The following is a 19,880-nucleotide window of genomic DNA, read 5'->3' on the forward strand; positions in this document are numbered from 1 at the left end:
CCTCCCATCCTGTCCAAACACCCTAGTAACATGGCTCCAGGTGTTACCTTCTCCTGTCCAAGCACCCTAGTAACATGGCTCCAGGTGTTACCTTCATCCTGTCCAAAGCACCTAGTCATGGCTCCAGGTGTTACCTCCCATCCTGTCCAAGCACCCCTAGTACATGGCTCCAGGTGTTACTCCATCCTGCCAAGCACCCCTAGTAACATGGCTCCAGGTGTTACCTTCCATCCTGTCCAAGCACCCCTAGTAACATGGCTCCAGGTGTTACCTTCTATCCTGTCCAAGCACCCCTAGTACCATGGCTCCAGGTTGTTACCTTCCATCCTGTCCAAGCACCCCTAGTAACATGCTCCAGGTGTTACCTTCCATCCTGTCCAAGGCACCCCTAGTACATGGCTCCAGGTGTTTCCTTCATCCTGTCCAAGCAACCCTAGTAGCATGGCTCCAGGTGTTACCTTCCATTCCTGTCCAAGCACCCTAGTACATGGCTCCAGGTGTTACCTCCATCCTGTCAAGCACCCCTAGTACATGGCTCCAGGTGTTACCTCATCCTGGTCCAAGCCACCCTTAGTAACATGCTCCAGTGTTACCTTCCATCCTGTCCAAGCACCCCTAGTAACATGCTCCAGGTGTTACCTTCATCCTGTCCAAGCACCCTAGTAACATGGCTCCAGGTTACCTTCCATCCTGTCCAAGCACCCCTAGTAAACATGCTCCAGGTGTTACCTTCCATCCTGTCCAAGCACCCTAGTAACATGGCTCAGGTGTTACCTTCATCCTGTCCAAGCACCCTAGTACATGGCTCCAGTGTTACCTCTAGAAGGTAACACTGGAGCCATGTTACTGGGGTGCTTGGACAGGATAGGAAGGTAAACACCTGGAGCCATGTTACTAGGGGTGCTTGGACAGGATGGAAGGTAACACCTGGAGCCATGTTACTAGGGGTGCTTGGACAGGATGGAAGGTAACACCTGGAGCCATGTTACTAGGGGTGCTTGGACAGGATGAAGGTAACACCTGGAGCCATTTACTAGGGTGCTTGGACAGGATGGAAGGTAACCCTGGAGCCATGTTACTAGGGGTGCTTGGACAGGATGGGAGGTAACACCTGGAGCCATGCGTTACTAGGGGTGCTTGGACAGGATGGGAGGTAACACTGGAGCCATGCTACTACGGGGTGCTTGGACAGGATGGAAGTAACACCTGGAGCCATGCTACTAGGGGTGCTTGGACAGGATAGAAGGTAACACCTGGAGCCATGCTACTAGGGTGCTTGACAGGATGGAAGGTAACACCTGGAGCCATGTTACTAGGGGTGCTTGGACAGGATGGAAGGTAACACCTGGAGCCATGTTACTAGGGGTGCTGGACAGGATAGAAGGTAACACCTGGAGCCATGTTACTAGGGGTGCTTGGACAGGATGGAAGGTAACACCTGGAGCCATGTTACTAGGGGTGCTTGGCAGGATGGGAGGTAACACCTGGAGCCATGCTACTAGGGGTGCTTGGACAGGATGGGAGGTAACACCTGGAGCCATGCTACTACGGGGTGCTTGGACAGGATGGAAGGTAACACCTGGAGCATGCTACTAGGGTGCTTGGACAGGATGAAGGTACACCTGGAGCCATGCTACTACGGGTGTTTGGACAGGATGGGAGGTAACACCTCGGACTTGGTATGCATGGGATCAATGGCAGTGGAAGAGAACCTGCTCTGCTCTTTGTGTGTGCTACTGTACCATTCTCTTGGGCAGTGAGACCTAATTAGTACTTCTGAGATAGATGTGGTGTGGTGTGTGTGTGTGTGTGTGGTGGTGGTGTGTGTGTGTTGTGTGTTGTGTGTGTGTGTGTGTGTGTGTGTTGTGTGGTGTGTGTTGTGTGTGTGTGTGTGGTGTGGTGTGTGTGTGTGGTGTGTGTGTGTGTTGTCATCAATGCAACGCTGCTTGGCTCGTCAACAGCCACGCTCATTGTCCCTCTGGGATATGTATGCATTAGCAGAGAGAGCTCTAGTCTACAGTAGAGAGGAGAGAGAGAGAGCTCTAGTCTACAGTAGAGAAGAGAGAGAGAGAGCTCTAGTCTACAGTAGAGGAGAGAGAGAGAACTCTAGTCTACAGTAGAGAGAAGAGAGAGAGCTCTAGTTTACAGTAGAGAGGAGAGAGAGAGCTCTAGTCTACAGTAGAGAGGAGAGAGAGAGCTCTAGTCTACAGTAGAGAGGAGAGAGAGCTATAGTCTACAGTAGAGAGGAGAGAGAGCTCTAGTTTACAGTAGAGAGGAGAGAGAGCTATAGTCTACAGTAGAGAGGAGCACTGGAGTCACATGGACCTGTGTAGTATCTGATCTTCATCTTCAAAGGCAGCAGTGACAACGTAATGGTATAATATTCTGTCACATATGCTTCCCATTGCAGACAGCATGCAGGACATTTTTTATCTTTATTTATGCAGGGAAGTCCCATTGAGCCCTGCTTCAAATCCTCTTGTCAGAATACTATTTTATCAAATACTTTGTCAGAATACTATTTTATAGCAAATTAACGGACAAAGGATTTTTAAAGTTGCCGTGGGGACTTTTTCGCTAAGAATGGCTCAACACTTTGTTTGACAATAAGGTTTATCGCACCAATATGAGCCAACTTCATCTTTGTGCAATGAATGATAGGGATGGCATGGACACAATTTTACAGTAACAGTTTTGCTTTGGAAAGCTACATTGGGTAAGACTATGAATACCCTCTTCATACTGCATTCTAGGCACATTTGTGTGTGTGTGTGTGTGTGTGTGTGTGTGTGTGTGTGTGAACGCAAGCACTGTAGGGGGGATTGGGGTAAGTTGAGCCATTCTTTGCATTCATTCTAACAAAGATATCTCCATATATTTCCGGATGTTGTGTATTCCTGGAAATAATCAGAATGTATGTAAACATTACAGTTTTGAAAACATAGCTTGTCCCCAAAAAAGTAGGGTCTTGGCATAACMTACCCTGGGTATGSTGTAAGTTGAGCCGCGGGACAGGGTTAATTAAGCTACCTACAAGTTTCTGTACTGAATTAAATATTACCACTACTTTTTTTAAACCATGCATATCTTTATTCCCAAACATAATTCATCACATGCATATTTTAACACAGGCTTTACACCTAACAAACACTGTGTACGCTTTAAACATAGGCCAGGCACTGTGGTTACCTCATATTRCAGCAATAATGCCTTGTATTACTCCTGGGAAGAAGACACTTCAGTTTGCTCAACTTGCCATTGGCTCAACAATAAAAAAAGAAAAATATATCCCTTTTTCTCCCCAATTTCYTGATATCCAACTGGTAATTAGTTTTGTCCCATCGCTGCAACTCCTGTATGGACTCGGGAGAGGCGAAGGTCGAGAGCRYTGCGTTCTCCGAAACACGACCCTGCCATGCCTCACTGCTTCTTGACACACTGCTCGCTTAACCCAGAAACCAGCCGCACCAATGTATTGAAGGAAACACCYTACACCTGGCGACCGTGTCAGCATGCACTGCGCCCGGGCCCACCATAGGAGTCGCTAGAGCGTGATGGGACAAGGACAACCCGGGCCYGCCAAACCCTCCCCTAACCCGGACGACGCTGAGCCAATTGTGTGCCACCTCATGGGTCTCCCGGTCACGGCCAACTGCGAAACAGCCTGGGATCGAACCAGGATCTGTAGTGACGCAGCTAGCACTGCGATGCAGTGCCTTAGACCGCTGCGCCACTCGGGAGGCCCCCAAAGCAAACATTTTGACTATATTAGCACACACAGCTACAAGGATGCACTTTCTTGCTAGGTTTAGGACCTCATGTTGAAACGTARAGAGACCCTATCTGAWGRATWGAACKATCTTTAAATMATCTACTTTGGTTTAGATACAAGCATCATGAAACCTCAAACAAMAAATTCATTTGACTTGGTGAAAATCATTTSGACCTTACTTTTTCCATCTGGTTGCTTCTTTTATGGACTCCATGAAATGATGACCTCTTCCTAAATATTTGGTCAAAATATACATTTTGTGTATGGTTTCCTAGAAACAAGGGTGGCTCAACTTACCCCTTTGGCACAACTTARCCCACTCTCCRCTATACAATGTATATATATTTTTTTATACATCATTACGCAAAATAATTTGATTGTATATCTGCAGTATACTATACATCAGTGTTTAGATACACTCCAGTCTACTGTGTTTCTGTCAGGAGATAAGTTATGTCCTGCTGTCATAGATCATCAGTGTTTAGATACACTCCAGTCTACTGTGTTTCTGTCAGGAGATAAGTTATGTCTGCTGTCATAGATCATAGTGACAACACTTTATCACTACGCCCTGTAATGAAACTGATGCTTTTGCACACATTCACAAATACACACACTTGGCAGATAGGTCAAATCAATACAAACCAGTGTAGCTGCACTCTAAAGTGGGGAGAGAAATTTAATTTAAACTGTGTTAACTGCTATCTCCTGCTACAATGATGGGAAACTCAATTTCAACATGGTACCCATTTCAGGCGATAATTTTGTTGTGGTCCCTCTGGCCCCAAATAGATTACTTTGTCAAATACTGTTGGCATTGCAGAATGTTATAGGTGGTGTTTGGTTTGGAAAATAGGAGCATCAATGTCTCAAAGCGATCATCTTCCAGAAAATTGCCACAGCTATAATAAGCTGTTAAATCAGCTCAAGTGTGCATTGTGCAATCATTACATTCATTTACATGGTGTAAAGAAAATGTTTCTGCAGCTCTTCTTATGACAGCCTTATTACTCAATGAGACACCCTTCACACTTTACTCTGAAGAAACAGGGTTTGGATTCCTATTTCTTTCGAAAGGAATAAGCATGAAATTCAAACAGATTTTTACACAGAAACTGACCAAACCCTCCATTTGCCCTTGTAGTAGAACCAATGAGTAAGGCATACGATTATTGTTATTTTGCAGAAAGCAGAGATTGGATCTAAAGCATAGAAAGTTTGTACGTGTGTAAGAGAGAGAGAGCTGACCTTTTTTCAATCAGATGCAGTTCTATCAACCTAAGCAGTCTTGTTAAACCTTGTTAGTTCGCCATAGTCTTTCTGACAGCCCACAGAAAGGCTTCTCTGCTAAAGCTGCACAATAGCCTGTCGAAAAAGTAAACTCTTTGTATTATGAATCTGTAGAGCTAGAGTGGGGTCCCAAATTATTGTCACCCTTGATGATGATGAGCAAAAATTACTGTATTAAATAAATAATTAAAATAATAATAATAGGTCAGAAATAGATTTTGTTTAACAAGTGATTTTATTTTTTAATGATGGGGTCAAATTATTGACACCCCTTACGAAGATAATGGCACTGAMCCTTTTTCTAAAATGTTTTATGAGTTGGGAGATATCTTAGACCAATTCTCCATACAGAATCCTTCCAGATCCTCCTTTTGCGCTTATSGACTGCCCTCTTAAATTCAAACCTCAGGTCTTCAATGGGTTTCAAGTCCGGAGACTGATGTAGATTTTTATGCCCAATTAACCAATTCTTTCTGGATTTTGATGTGTGCTTGGGGTTATTGTCTTGCTGGAAGATCCACTTGCAGCTAAGTTTCAGCTTCCTGGCAGAGGTAACCAGGTTTTTGGCAAAAATGTCCTGGTACTGGGTAAAGTTCATGATTCCGTTGAAGTCAACACCGGCCCCAGGACCAGTGGAAGTAAAAATAGCCCCATAACATCAAAGATCCACCAACATATTTTACAGTAGTTATGGGGTTATATTCTGCTCATGCGTTCTCATTTCGACACCAAACCCACCACTGGTGTGCGTGGCCAAAGAGCTCTATTTTCACYTCATCTAACAAATGTTAACACCRGTAGTTTACTGAGCGGCATTGGCACTTGGATTGGAACTGGTGRTTTGGTCAGATGACATGAAAATAGAGCTCTGGACTGTCAGATCAGAGTAAATAGGCATTTTAACATCATAGATTTAGCCGGTGGTAACTTGTGGAATGGACACCGGCTGGAAGGTGGTTTTAACCAATCAGCATTAAGGATTTGACCCACCTGTTGTATAATGCTTAATAAATAAACACAGATGTTGTCACGCCCTGACCGTAGAGATCCGTTTTATGTCTCTATTTTGGTTGGTCAGGGCGTGAGTTTGGGTGGGCATTCTATGTCTGGTGTTCTATGTTGTCCTTGTTTTGTATTTCTGTGTGTTTGGCCTGGTATGGTTCTCAATCAGAGGCAACTTATCGTTGTCTCTGATTGAGAATCATACTTAGGTAACCTGTGTTTGTGGGTGGTTGTTTTCTGTTTAGTGTATGTCACCTTGCAGAACTGTTCATTTATCGTTTTTGTTGTTTTGTTCTAGTATTCGTATTCATTAAAAGGAATTATGAATACTTACCACGCTGCACCTTGGTCTTCTCCTTCTCCTCTATACGACGATCGTTACAGATGTCATGAGTATCTGTGCATTTTTCAGCAAATAATATTTAATTTGTTGAAATCCTGCAGAATAGCGTTACTGCATTCTTAAATGTTGATACATTAAATATTCTAGTGGTGATCTATAAGCTAAAAGGGGAATGATCGGTTATTGTAAAAATTCKAAATGCTGGAACATGCTTATGACATTCACAGGTTAATTTATAAAGGCTGAAACATAAGGTGTTGTAATTCCGCAATATCCCCCCCTCCAAAATAAAAACCTGGAGACATGTATTCATGTAGAATCCCAGAGTCCAGTTATTGAAGACATCCACAGTGATTGGAGACCTTTTAGTTKAATGTTTTTCAACCTCCGGTCCATAGACTGGCGCCAATCCCTCATAGTTAGCTAACACTGATTGAATTTAAAAGTAAGCCCTCAAAGAAGGAAGTAKTACATCTTGCCTGTCCCTGGTACAGCCGCTTTAGACTGTGCAGGAAAAGGTTGAACTACCAAAGGTTGTAAAACTGAGTCGTTTGATATCCATGTAGTGACCTAAAGGCTTGTCATGCAACATAGACCATGATACTGATAGACAGGCACGGTCAGAAGAGCTCTGCGTCTCTGTCACCACCTCTAAAGCTCTGTTTCCTGTTTCCTCRACGCACACATGCACACACGCAAGCAAAACTGCCACCCTGTCACCAAAGCCGCATAAACACTTRCTCACAAACTGCATGTTTGTCACTTTGGTTCTTGACTCTTCTTTTCTATGTTTGACCTCAAAGATGCAGGATACCTCTGTCTGAACCTTCAGTGGATCTTTTGATACATTTACAGATCAACAAGCTTTGATAACTTGACTTAAAGTATGTATTTCAGCTACTTACAATGACGTAGGCTGACACATTTTAGCACGTTGCTGTTGTAATACTGGATCAATTCCTGAAGTCTGCCATCTGTTAACTTTAAGCTTTTCTCCTTAAATGTGTAATATTCTTCTCTGTGAAGCTAACTTTCCTGGACTCTTCCCAACAAACCGTGAACATTAGCTAAAATCCCATCCTTGGAATATTCACTAAAATGTTAGGCACAACATCTGCAACCACCACCACAGAACATTCCCCAAAAGTTCTTATTAGGTTTCCAGGTAATATAATCAAATCAAATCAAAGTTTATTTGTCACGTGCGCCGAATACAACAGGTGTCGACCTTACAGTGAAATGCTATAAAAATGCACAAAAAAAAAGGTATTAGGTGAACAATAGGTAAGTAAAGAAATAAAAACAACAGTAAAAAGACAGTGAAAAATAACAGTAGTGAGGCTATATACTGTCACGCGCTGACCATAGAGAGCCTTTTTATTTGCTATTTTGGTTAGGTCAGGGTGTGACTAGGGTGGGTGATCTAGTGCATTTATTTCTATGTTGGTCTGGTATGGGTCCCAATCAGAGGCAGCTGTTTATCYTTGTCTCTGATTGGGGATCATATTTAGGCAGCCATTTCCCCATTGTGTTTTGTGGGATCTTGTTTCTGTGTAGTTGCCTGTGAGCACTGCTTGAGCTTCACGTTTCGTTTGCTGTTTATTGTTTTTGTGAGTTTCCTTTATTAAACATGTGGAACCAAAATCACGCTGCACGTTGGTCTGAGTATATTTCCAGTTCGTACGACGATCGTGACATATACAGGCACCGGTTAGTCGGGCTGATTGAGGTAGTATGTACATGTAGATATGATGGCAGGCAGCTTAGCCCCAGTGATGTACTAGGCCGTACGCACTACCCTCTGTAGTGCCTTGCGGTCGGAGGCCGAGCAGTTGCCGTACCAGGCAATGATGCAACCAGTCAGGATGCTCTCAATGTTGCAGCTGTAGAACCTTTTGAGGATCTGAGGACCCATGCCAAATCTTTTTAGTTTCCCGAGGGGGAAAAGGCGTTGTCGTGACCTCGTCAAGACTGTCTTGGTGTGTTTGGACCATGATAGTATGTTGGTGATGTGGACACTAAGGAACTTGAAGTTCTCAACCCGCCGTACTACAGCCCTGTCGATGAGAATGGGGGCGTATTCGGCCCTCCTTTTCCTGTAGTCCACGATCATTTCCTTTGTCTTGCTCACCTTGAGGTAGAGATTGTTGGCCTGGCARCACACTGCCAGGTCTCTGACCTACTCCCTATAGGCTGTCCCATCGTTGTAGGTGATCATGCCTAACACTGTTGTGTCGTCGGCAAACTTAATGTTGGTGGAGTCGTCATTCTTATGTTAAACCAAAAGGCACCTAAAGACTCTCAGACCATGATAAACCAAGATTCTCAGGTCTGATGAAATAAAGACTGGCCTGAATGCCAAGTGTCACGTCTGGAGCAAACCTGTCAGCGTCCATATGGTGAAGCATGGTGGTGGCAGCATCATACTGTGGGGATGTTTTTCAGAGGCAGGGACTGGGAGAGTAGTGAGGATCGAAGGAAAGATTAACTGTGCAAAGTACAGAGAGATCCTTGATGAAAACCTGCTCCAGAGCACTCCGGACCTCAGACTGGGGCGAAGGTTCACCTTCCAACAGGACAACGACCCTAAGCACACAGCCAAGACAAAGCAGGAGTGGATTCGGGACAAGTCTGTGAATGTCCTTGAGTGGCCCAGCCATAGCCCGGACTTGAACCTAATTTGAACATCTCTGGAGAGACCTGAAAATAACTGTGCAGCGATGCTCCCCATCCAACCTGACTTAGCTTGAGAGGATCTGCAGAGAAGAATGGGAGAAACTCCCCAAATACAGGTGTGCCAAGCTTGTAGCGTCCTACCCAAGAAGACTTGAGGCTGTAATCTAAGGTGCTTCAACAAAGTARGGAGTAAAGGGTCTGAACACTTATGCAAACGTGATATTTCACGGGTTGCTTGGTGGCGATGAGGATAAAATACCTGGCTTGGGAACCAGACATTGCAGGTTCAAACCCCACATGTGCACTTTGTCAACATATGAAGTATAAACAATATGGTTGTCAATATTTAAATGCTGTTCAAATGTCCTATTAATGAAATGAAAATGCCATGTGTCTCTATATRACCTTCAAATGTGAATTGCCATTTAAARCTGGAGATAGACATAATGGGGATMTATTCCAATCTGCTTTAAGGAGCTACAGCTGAGCATGTTGTGGTAATATTAGGTCATAATTTCAAGAACATTTAGAAAATGTTATATTTAAGTACCTGAGGACAGGCAAAACAAGGTCAAATCACTGGAGTGTATTCATGGATGCAAAGGGAAGCCAGGCTTCCCCAAGAAATGTACTCATTATTTTATGTTTTCGTCTCTGTGTTTAATTATTTTCGGAGAAAGCATCCATGTGAGAAAAACAGGSCCCCTCTGTATTTGTAGCCCATCTATCTGATTCTGTCTMGTCAAAAATAGTATGACATTGTTGTCGCCAGTAGCAAAGAAACATTGTAGAATCATCCACACAACTAGACAGTTTTTGTGTTTTGGGAACATATCTTTTGTGATGTCCCCACAATGTTGTCACCAGACTGTTCCCACAACCRAATGAAACATTKTGGGAACCATTAAATAACAGGCTAAATGTGTTGTAGGTAGGGCTGTGGCGGTCATGACATTTTGTCTGGTTATTGTTCTTTCAAAAGACTGGTATCATGGTTCAGGCAATTGACCGTTAATTAACACGTTTAGCATCTCCAGGCATACAAGCAGCTGATGCGCACCTTTTGGAACGTCTACATTTTAATAAAAGTATAATACATAAATGTAATATATACCATCACAATAAATCCATTATTAATTTTAGTCAGGTTTAAAGAAACATGATATGAAGAAAATGTATTTCAGAAGAACAGAATGAGTTGGCCTACTGTTAGTTATCTGGCTATGCTCCATACCATAGGCTGTAGGCTTGTTAATTTAGCTGACAATATATTATTAAGTCCCATGCAATTATTCTATATAATTTCATACTAATAAGAATATAATTGAACTGAGCTGAATAAAATGTAAAGGATATTTTTCCCATTCCGGAGCGTGATCATTTAAAACGGGTATATGCTAGATTTAGAGTTATTTGGCAACTTTAGTTGTGAATGATACAACATTTAGAAGTCAAAACATATATAAGACATGCCAAGGGCTGCATGGTATAACTATAGGCTATTGATGATTTGAGAAAGTAGAAAAATAGCTTGCACTCTGTTCCTTACCCCAGGCTCCACAGCTGTTCTCTCATCAACTGATCATATTTTCACCCATCGGACTATTCTCAGTTGAATCTTGTCTTTCCATTTAGAATGGACCATTATCAAATGGGCAGGAACAGGGACATACATATCATCTTTATGCAGTCGAATAGCGAATGGAGGCCARGTGAAATATGTTAGGGAACATCGATAGTAACAGGTTTTCGCAACGAAACATTTCACTAAAACTGTTGACAGCCCGTCTGCCCGCTCAAGAAAGGAATACAGGACAGAGCGGAGGAGCTGGAAACACATGGTGGTGAGATATTCTGACTAGGTTAAGGTACAGTAATGTGTCACCCAATGAATTATGAAAATATAAAAATGTTCCTATTACTAGGCTATTCAAAATCAAATGCACTAATTGTAGGATAACTGTAAGCCGCCATGCACAATCAATTAACCAAGAGCATCGCCTTGGGCTATACGTTGTCTCCCAGACCCATGGATTGACATTTTGGAGCGTAGCATAAGGTAACCAGTCCATCCAGTATGCATAATAATACAGTCCACTCAAAGGCTAGACCAATTATTTACCAAATACATCTTAAATCAGTTTAGTTTATGTTTTTCTGCAATGCGTAATATGCGGTAGGCTATGCACTGTATAATGGCACAATCATTTTAATAGTTTTTTTTTATCGGGCTTGGGCTCATAAACCTATGCATAAACTATAATATGCATATGAGTGTTTTGAATGAATCATCACATTAGAAAGCACTGTCCTTTTTGTTGTGTTAGGCGTTGAAACATCCACAACAACCATGGTTTACWCTGTTTCAACCTGCTGTTGAACTTCTTTCTTCAGATTGGTCACAGTGAGGTGAGTTTTAAAAGTAGGATAGGCCTACTGTTTGGATACGTGTTTGATGTGATTTTCAATGGCATTTTCTTTGATGTTAGAGTGGTTAGAGGGACAATAGAGCCATAAGTACCAGGCCATTATGACCTGATGGTTGTTATCAAATTGGGTACTACCAAAGCATGTCCAGCACGCATAAAACGAGAATACCGTGACTCAACTGTCATGTGGAATTCTACTGTGGTCAGGTGAATGTTTTATACAAAATGGACAGTTTTTGTGTTATGAGAACATTTGCCGTGACCTAACGAATGTTCTGGGAACTTTCACACAACCTATTTTGGTTTGCTAGGTAATCTTCTCTAAATGTTCTCAATGTTTCTCCCTCCCCGTCTTTCTTTTTCTTTTTTCACAGCCCTTCTTTACGCCACCATCTTCGGTAACGTCACCACCATCTTCCAGCAGATGTACGCCAACACCAACCGTTACCACGAGATGCTGAACAGCGTCCGTGACTTCCTCAAGCTCTACCAGGTGCCCAAGGGGCTGAGCGAGAGGGTCATGGATTACATCGCCTCCACCTGGTCCATGTCCCGGGGCATAGATACTGAAAAGGTATCTCAAACTGTAAGCCTGACATTCATTACCTTGGCTTGCATGCTGTCCCCCCCCACCCGCGTTGGTTGGTTGGTTCTCCTGCATGGTAGCTTCCGCAGCTAGCTGGCCCCTTTGTATTGTGGTGATTTTGGCTCTGTGTTTCTATGTGCTTGACCAGTCCACTTGGGGTGGGAGTGTGGGGGAGGGTGTTGAGTGTTGGTGTTGAGTTAATGGATAATGCTCTGTAACTGTCATATTAACTGATTATTATAATTAGTCATGTCAGCTGGTGTAAATTTATGACAAGTGACTTTACCCTGTTATGGGCTGATTAGCAAACTGGTGGTATTTTGAACCAATGTGAAATTTGTTTCCAATTAATTAAATGCCTGAATGTGAAATGGTTTTAAACCAATTATGAGCAGTTTACAGAAAAAACTGTGAGGAAATCAATGTAAGAAATGTGTCTAATAAGTGAAACATTTGACCCAGCGTCATCCAGGTTTGGCCGGGGTAGGCCGTCATTGTAAATAAGAATTTGTTCTTAACTGACTTGCCTAGTTAAATAAAAATGTAAAATACAGTGTGTTGTCCTTTTGGGGCTGCCTGATAGCTGAGGTGAGTATGTGCAGTTCAGTACAGTGTTTGGGCACATTCCTATGCTGTATGCTTTGGGATTGCCTCAGTGACAGTAGAAAGCAACACTATGTAAGCTTCCAGGCACATTTCTCCCACAGCGTAGAGAGAATGGATGAGCGAAGGAGGGTAAAATCCTTTAAGGATTCTCTGCTATCACACATGGACTCACCTCAGCCTCCCAGGTGTTTAACTGTGGCTGTTGCTGTGACAACAACAGTATCCCAGCCAGGCCTGTAGAGAGGAGGCTGGTTTGAGTGGTAGTTCTGGGTCAGTGGTTCTTAACCTTGTTGGAGGTACTGAACCCCACCAGTTTCATATGCGCATTCACCGAACCCTTCTTAATTGGAAAAATAAAATATGWTTTTTTCAAATTCAAAACATAGGTATATATTTTACTGGTGCACAAAATGAACCGTGCATCAACATCAACACCGTGTGTTCAAAGAACAAAATCCTCAAAACATGATTTTCACACAWAAACAAAAACATAATAATGAATATTTACTGCAAATCAGTGTGACTTCTGTTGTTGCCTTTCAGAGACCAGTTCAGAAATGCGCGGCTTCACCTTGGCAAGTGCCACTCTCATGTCATTTTCGCAACAAAGTCTGTTCCTTTTCTTCGTTTTTATGTCCAGCATCCTCTCAAAGGATTGCTCGCAAAGATATGTTGTAACAAACGGTATGAAAATCTCCAGAGCTTTCTTAGCAATAACAGGGTACGTTACCATTTGTTGACACCAAAACGTTGAAATCGTTGTTGTTCTGAAGAGTTGCTGTTGAACCTGGCTCTGCTGAATTTCAATGATTTCATCGAGGTATTCATCATTGACATCTGTTGTCTCAACACTAAACGTGAACGGCTGTCTCACCCATGCTGGATATGACTCTCTTGTAGGGAAGTATCCGTCGAGAGACTTTGCAAGCTCATCTAAGTGCGTGGCAATTGCTTGCTTCAGTTCCGCGGGTACAGAAATGTCTCCGATTCCAGATACATCTTCGATCTTACTTACACAGTCGTCCAGCAGGGGAAAGTTTGCGAAGTTATCGTTCTCTGTTCGTCGTTTCCATAACGGTAGCCTTTTTTGAAAAGCCTTCAGGTTTTCCTCCGCTTCGATGATGTTGACTCCACCGCCCTGCATCTTTTGATTGAGATGATTGAGAGCTGCGAAGATATCAGCCATGTACGCTAAAATGAGAATGAACTCAGAATTTTTGAAGCAATATGCATGACAATGTTGGTGCTCTTGCAAAAACAGGGCTAATTCCACACGCACGGCAAAAACACGATTCAGCACCTGTCCCCGGGATAACCACCGAACGTTAGAATGGTACAGAAGTACCTCGAATTCAGAGCCCATTTCTTTACACAGCTCACTGAAGATGCGGTGCCTCAGAGCACTAGTTCGCACATAGTTCACGCATTCCACTACAATTTTTAATACTTCTGCCAGTTTTGGAAGGCAAGGTTTTTGTTGCACGCATGCCTGTGCAGAATACAATGCGTAACATGATGTGTGGTGCATCGGCTTTCCTAGCGCACCAAAACCAGACTTTCTTCCCAGCATGACTGGAGCTCCGTCCGAACAAACTGCAGAAACCATATCCCACGAAAGATTGTTGTCTTTGAAGAAGTCATCCACAAGTTTCTTCAACATCGGCTGCCTTAGTTGTTGTTGTAAGAGGCTTACAAAATAAAAAATCTTCCTTTATCAGTCGTCTTTCACATAGCGCACGAATACAGCAAGCTGGCTTAGATTGGAAACATCTGTGGTCTCGTCGAGTTGAAGGCTGAATTTTGCCGGGCTTGAAATCAGATCTGCAACTACTTGAGCCAAGATGTTCTTGCTCATGTCCTCTATTCTGTCGCTGATGGTGTCATTTGAAAGAGGATTTTGGATAACTTAACTTCAGCCTCTTTTCCCAGCATGATATTCGCCATCTTCAACACAGCTGGTTTTATGAGTGTTTCACCAATGGTGTGTGGTTTGCCCTGCTTTGCGATCAGGTAAGCAACTTCGTACGATGCTGTGAGGATCGGTTTGTTGATGGGTACAAAGCCGAGAACAGGCAGAGTAGCCTTTTCATCTAATCTGGCTCTCTTCACCTTGAATTCAGCGAGCGTTGTGTTCTTGTATTTCCATCTCCATGCAGCTTAAGGAAGTGTTCTCTTAGTTTTGCCGGTGCTAGACTAGAATTGCTCAACTTGCATTGCAAATCATGCAGTTAGGACGCTGACTCCCATCAACGTTCCGTTATACATGTGAATCCATATTGTACATATTCGTCCGACCACTTTCTTTTTTTGCTCGACATAGTAATAAGTATGAAGGGATTAAAATATTAAGAAAGAAATCACAAGACGTACCATCACGACAGTCACAAGTCGACTACTGAGCGCACCAAATTCCCTGCAGCACAGATAGGCCAAGCGATGTAGCGTGATCACCTGCAGCCAATGATGGCCAAGCGGGGCGTGTCATCACGAATCATATGAGTCGGATGTGTGTCTTGACCTCCGCCGAACCCCTGAGACTGACTCACCGAACCCCTGGGGTTCGATCGAACCCAGGTTAAGAACCACTGTGGGTGATTCTTAGTATGCTCTGTTCACATACTTAACTAACTGTAACCCATACCACTAAGCTTAAAACYTTGTTGGGGTTAGTCTATACACTTATACTTCCTCTTTTTTAAGACAGAAAAAGAAGATTTAAAATAACAAAATTTTAACARTGATGTACTGTTGTATTTTCTGTGCCCCTCTAACTTGTACTTTTGCCCAATGTACACCATTACTGTATGATGATGGTGGTTGTTGTTGATGCACTGCAAAAAATATAATCTTAGCTCGATTTAAAAAAAATCTTGTATTGAGTTATAATGCTCTTAAAATTACTTTTTTCTTATCAAGATAAATGATCTTACCGCATTGGCTTGATAGAAGTGGAGTACGATCATTTTAATAGTGTTTTATCTTATTCCACCTTGTATCAAGTCTTTTTTAGGTTAAAATAAGACAAGTGATCTGTCAATGTGGTAAAAATCATTTATCTTGGTAAGAAAAAAAATGTAATTTTAAGTGCATTATCACTCAATACAAGATTAAAAGCCTAGCTAAGATTTCATTTTGTTGCTATTATTATAAGTATTAGCAATCTGTTTTTGGTTGGTTGCCTTGTTGCGACACCCTTAGAATATTTCACAATAAAGATTTTAAAGTAATATATCTAAACGCTATCATGGCTGCCAGTCAGAAACTACTGGTTCACCAAAGACCATGAGTTTGGAAGGTGATACAATTAGGCTATTTAACTCTTATCCCTCTCTCCCTCTCCTCTCCCCATCCCAGGTATTGCAGATATGCCCTAAGGACATGAGGGCAGATATCTGCGTCCACCTGAACAGGAAAGTCTTCAAAGAACACCCTGCGTTCAGGTTGGCCAGTGACGGGTGCCTGCGTGCCCTGGCCATGGAGTTCCAGACTATCCACTGTGCCCCTGGCGACCTCATCTACCATGCCGGGGAGAGCGTGGACAGCCTCTGTTTTGTGGTGTCAGGATCCCTGGAGGTCATCCAAGATGATGAGGTGGTGGCCATCTTGGGTGAGTAGTTGTCTATTATACAGTATGACGATGTAGGATTACATGGTGGCCATCTTGGGTGAGTAGTTGTGTATTATACAAAATATGAGACCCACACTGCGCTTATTCACCATCGCCTTGCTACTACTCCCCGTGGAGTGCTGTCGCAATTTGCATGTCTGCCAGGGGCATCGATGCGATAAGTCAGTTTGGCAACTCTGCACTGATTCTGCGCCAGGGCCACGCAGGCACCCAAGTCACTGGCCAACCTGAAACGCAGTGATGTTCTTATGCAAAAATCATGTGGACCGCATTGTTCAGTGGTGACGGAGCGAGGAAACTTGCTACTTCATCTCTCATGGTGGCCCCATCTTGGTTAGGGGCGCGATGATCCTGCCGCAAGTAGTTGACCTTGGGCTTAACTGGGGGCGAGAGGGAGATGAGACAGAGGGATTAGAGTTATATAATACGGAACTACATTGAATAGTCGAATCGAGTCACTCTATCCCGAAACTCATGTCGTTGTGAACCAGTGTTAGTTATCCATTGGTTCAGCTCAATACCTTGGTGACAGCTTGCTATCGTCGTCCTTTCATATATCTTCTGCCCTTTCGCTTGAGTATGGTAATTTTAGACAGATCGATAATAAAATTCATGGTTACTGAAAAAATAAGTATATCATGAGTGAGAGAGAGGGGATTCGTAGCGTGATCTGCTGGCGATCATTCATATAGAGGTACGGCGATATGAGCAGTCTCCACAAACACGAGCTCCAAAAAATGATCAATCAAGCGACTAAGGATCATATGTAGCCATCCGGAGGCATGTTCGGTATATAGTTCAATAACGATAAGTAAACACTCAACATATAAAGAGTCAATTAACATAATCTCAAGTACACGAATTATCAGTGACTAAGCACATCAATTGAGAGAGTCAGTAAGCTATTAAGTCTCAGCTTTAATTTAAACTGCTACCAATAATGGAGTGATAAGATAACGAGTCTCAGAGCGTGTAGATCTGCACTAATCTCAAATTATCATTGTTTCTATACTCCACCCTGATATCAGAATTTAATATATTATTTGTTGACTACCCACAATTGTGTAGACAGCCCAATTATCCTATGACTTGCGAACTAATCGGATTGACTGTTTCTTTCAGACCTTAATAGTATAAATAGATATAATGTAACCTCGAGATAAAATAGACCAACACACAGGAGATGGAGAGCTGAGAGCTTGTATCTTAAGCATAGATTAATTAACTACTCAATATTATAAGATGAAACTATGAATCACCAACTATCCAATTATCAGTATACATATACGCCCCAATAATTGCGAGGGTCTGTGGTCCCATTATTAACTTGAGGAATCAGTGACTAACCCGAATAAAATAACCAATAAGCGAGGGACATACAGTAGATCTGGCAAATTATCAATTATTTAAATATAAGATAATCTAAAAGTTAAACTATTAATGCATGCATTATTATAATCCAAGATACCAAAATTTACCCTAGATACTAGAGGCCGGACACTTGTCTAAAGTAGTGAGTTGTAACAATATATCTCTGAATGCATGACATAAGCAGTCCTCTAGCAGATAATATATGCAACAATTACAATTACGTACCAAACCTCACACTAACGCTCAAGACATATTACATAAATATAACCGCTAATAAGGTAAATATACATTAATGCACTGATCCATCATATTGCAAAGGGAGCTAGAGAAGCAGTATAGGTCTGTAGGGAGACCTGTTACAAGTTCATGAGGAATAAAAATAATCAGTCTAGAGTACATCTCTCAAGAGAACTAGAACCATATTATAATAAGGGCGTAACTGTTTGCTGATTATGTTAATACACAATTCATATAGCGCGTGAGAAATAGACAAATCTCTACTACTCAGTATATCTGCGTCTTATGCAACTCTGGTAGTACACATGACTTAATTTTAGTTGAACATACAATAATGTTATTAAGGAATCTGTCCGTCATCAACTCCTCAACACGCCGAATCCAACAACGATCTAGTATTCATGATCCGTGAAGGAAGTACACAGTCTGCTTGATAAGAGTAGGTTTACATCAGCTTAAGATACTCTAAGTATTGAACGTGGATCTCCAGAAGGTCCCGAACACCAGCTATACTTCAAATAACAGAAATCGAACCACAAAGCGCACAGCGCGGTTTCCTAATCGCTTCGTCGGATTATCGATTATCACGAACAATAAGGCTGCCCTAAAGCAACTCCGAGCTGGAATAGATTCCAGTTCTCAAAGGGATTCAGCGTACCGCAGTATGACAGTAATGGAATGCTCACAGAGCATCCGTTCTGATATTCCGAATCATACATATCTGAAGTCTCGGTAAGATCCCCAACAGCCAAACCCGCGAGAATTGTTAACACCCAATACTAAGGCCTGGCAACTGGGTGTCTATCACCCGCTAAGTCAATCACACTAGTGTTGGTTCATCTACACCCAATAAAATCCATAATCTCGCACTGACATAAGGGAGAGTCTTGTTGGCTTATATTAATAAATCAGGTCGCCATCCCCAGATTTAAAGAGCCGACTTTGGTAACTTCCGGTTGAGCGGCGTAACTAAGTAACTATCTATATATGAAATTCTTTATCCGGCCTTAATGTATCTTATGATAACTATTATACAACACTAGCGATAATCCTACCATTATGTATATAAAACACATCACTGGATGCTGTCAACTGGAAGCAAGAGAGCATGTATGAGCACTGCTTAAGTGTGATTACTTCGAGTTAATAAATAAAGATTACCCCAATACATCGGGAATGACAACAAATACAAGTCCGACGGACTTTATGGTCACTCTAATTACATGTAGGAATTGCATGACAGCATTAAATAGACCCAGCTATAGCCACCGACGTGTGACATATACATGTAAGGAGGTCTGAGCGAGAGAGCGTCAGTGCACTGAACGAGGAGCTGCGCGATGTGGTCAGACATGGCAAATCTGACACTAGATGAGTCTAAACATCAGAGCTTTACGGAAGAGCGCTAATTGAGAACCCTGAAATGACCACAAACCATCTGCCAAAGAAGCCGTACTCAGAACTTGATCACAATCGACTCTGTCCTTTGCAGCATTAAAATACTATGACTATATCTGGTTGAATGGATCTCCTGCAAGTTAAAATACTATACTCCGAAATAATCTCACTATGAGGGTTCACTGCGTGCTGTTTCTCCATATGTGAGATAGTTCTAAAAGTAGTAAGCGCGCGTGAGCCAGTTGATGATAATTCATGAGCGAGCATGAGTAGAAAAGAAGGAAGGGCGTCGCCGTTCCTGGTGTTGGTGGTATTTACAGAGAACACTTAGTATGCTATAACCCAACACCTCACACAAACATCTCTAACGAGCAGACGGCCTGTATCGAAGTGATTACATACGAATAGCTACCTACCTGAACACACTAATAAGATAAGCTGTAACTATATAAGGAGCGCTGTGTTCGTGTGATTTAAGTGGTGATAGATATGTGTGTGTGTGTGTGCATACCGCCCAATCAACTCCGCCGATTCGTGCTCTT

General features: G+C 42.5%; 1 pseudogene; it reads left to right on the forward strand.

Annotated features, from left to right (window-relative positions):
* The window catches only part of LOC111951743 (voltage-gated delayed rectifier potassium channel KCNH1-like), a 65,583-nt pseudogene that overhangs the window by 35,054 nt on the left and 10,649 nt on the right, over window positions 1–19,880 (forward strand).

This window comes from Salvelinus sp. IW2-2015, linkage group LG25 (genome assembly GCF_002910315.2).
Source record: "Salvelinus sp. IW2-2015 linkage group LG25, ASM291031v2, whole genome shotgun sequence".
Classification (NCBI taxonomy): Eukaryota; Metazoa; Chordata; class Actinopteri; order Salmoniformes; family Salmonidae; genus Salvelinus; species Salvelinus sp. IW2-2015.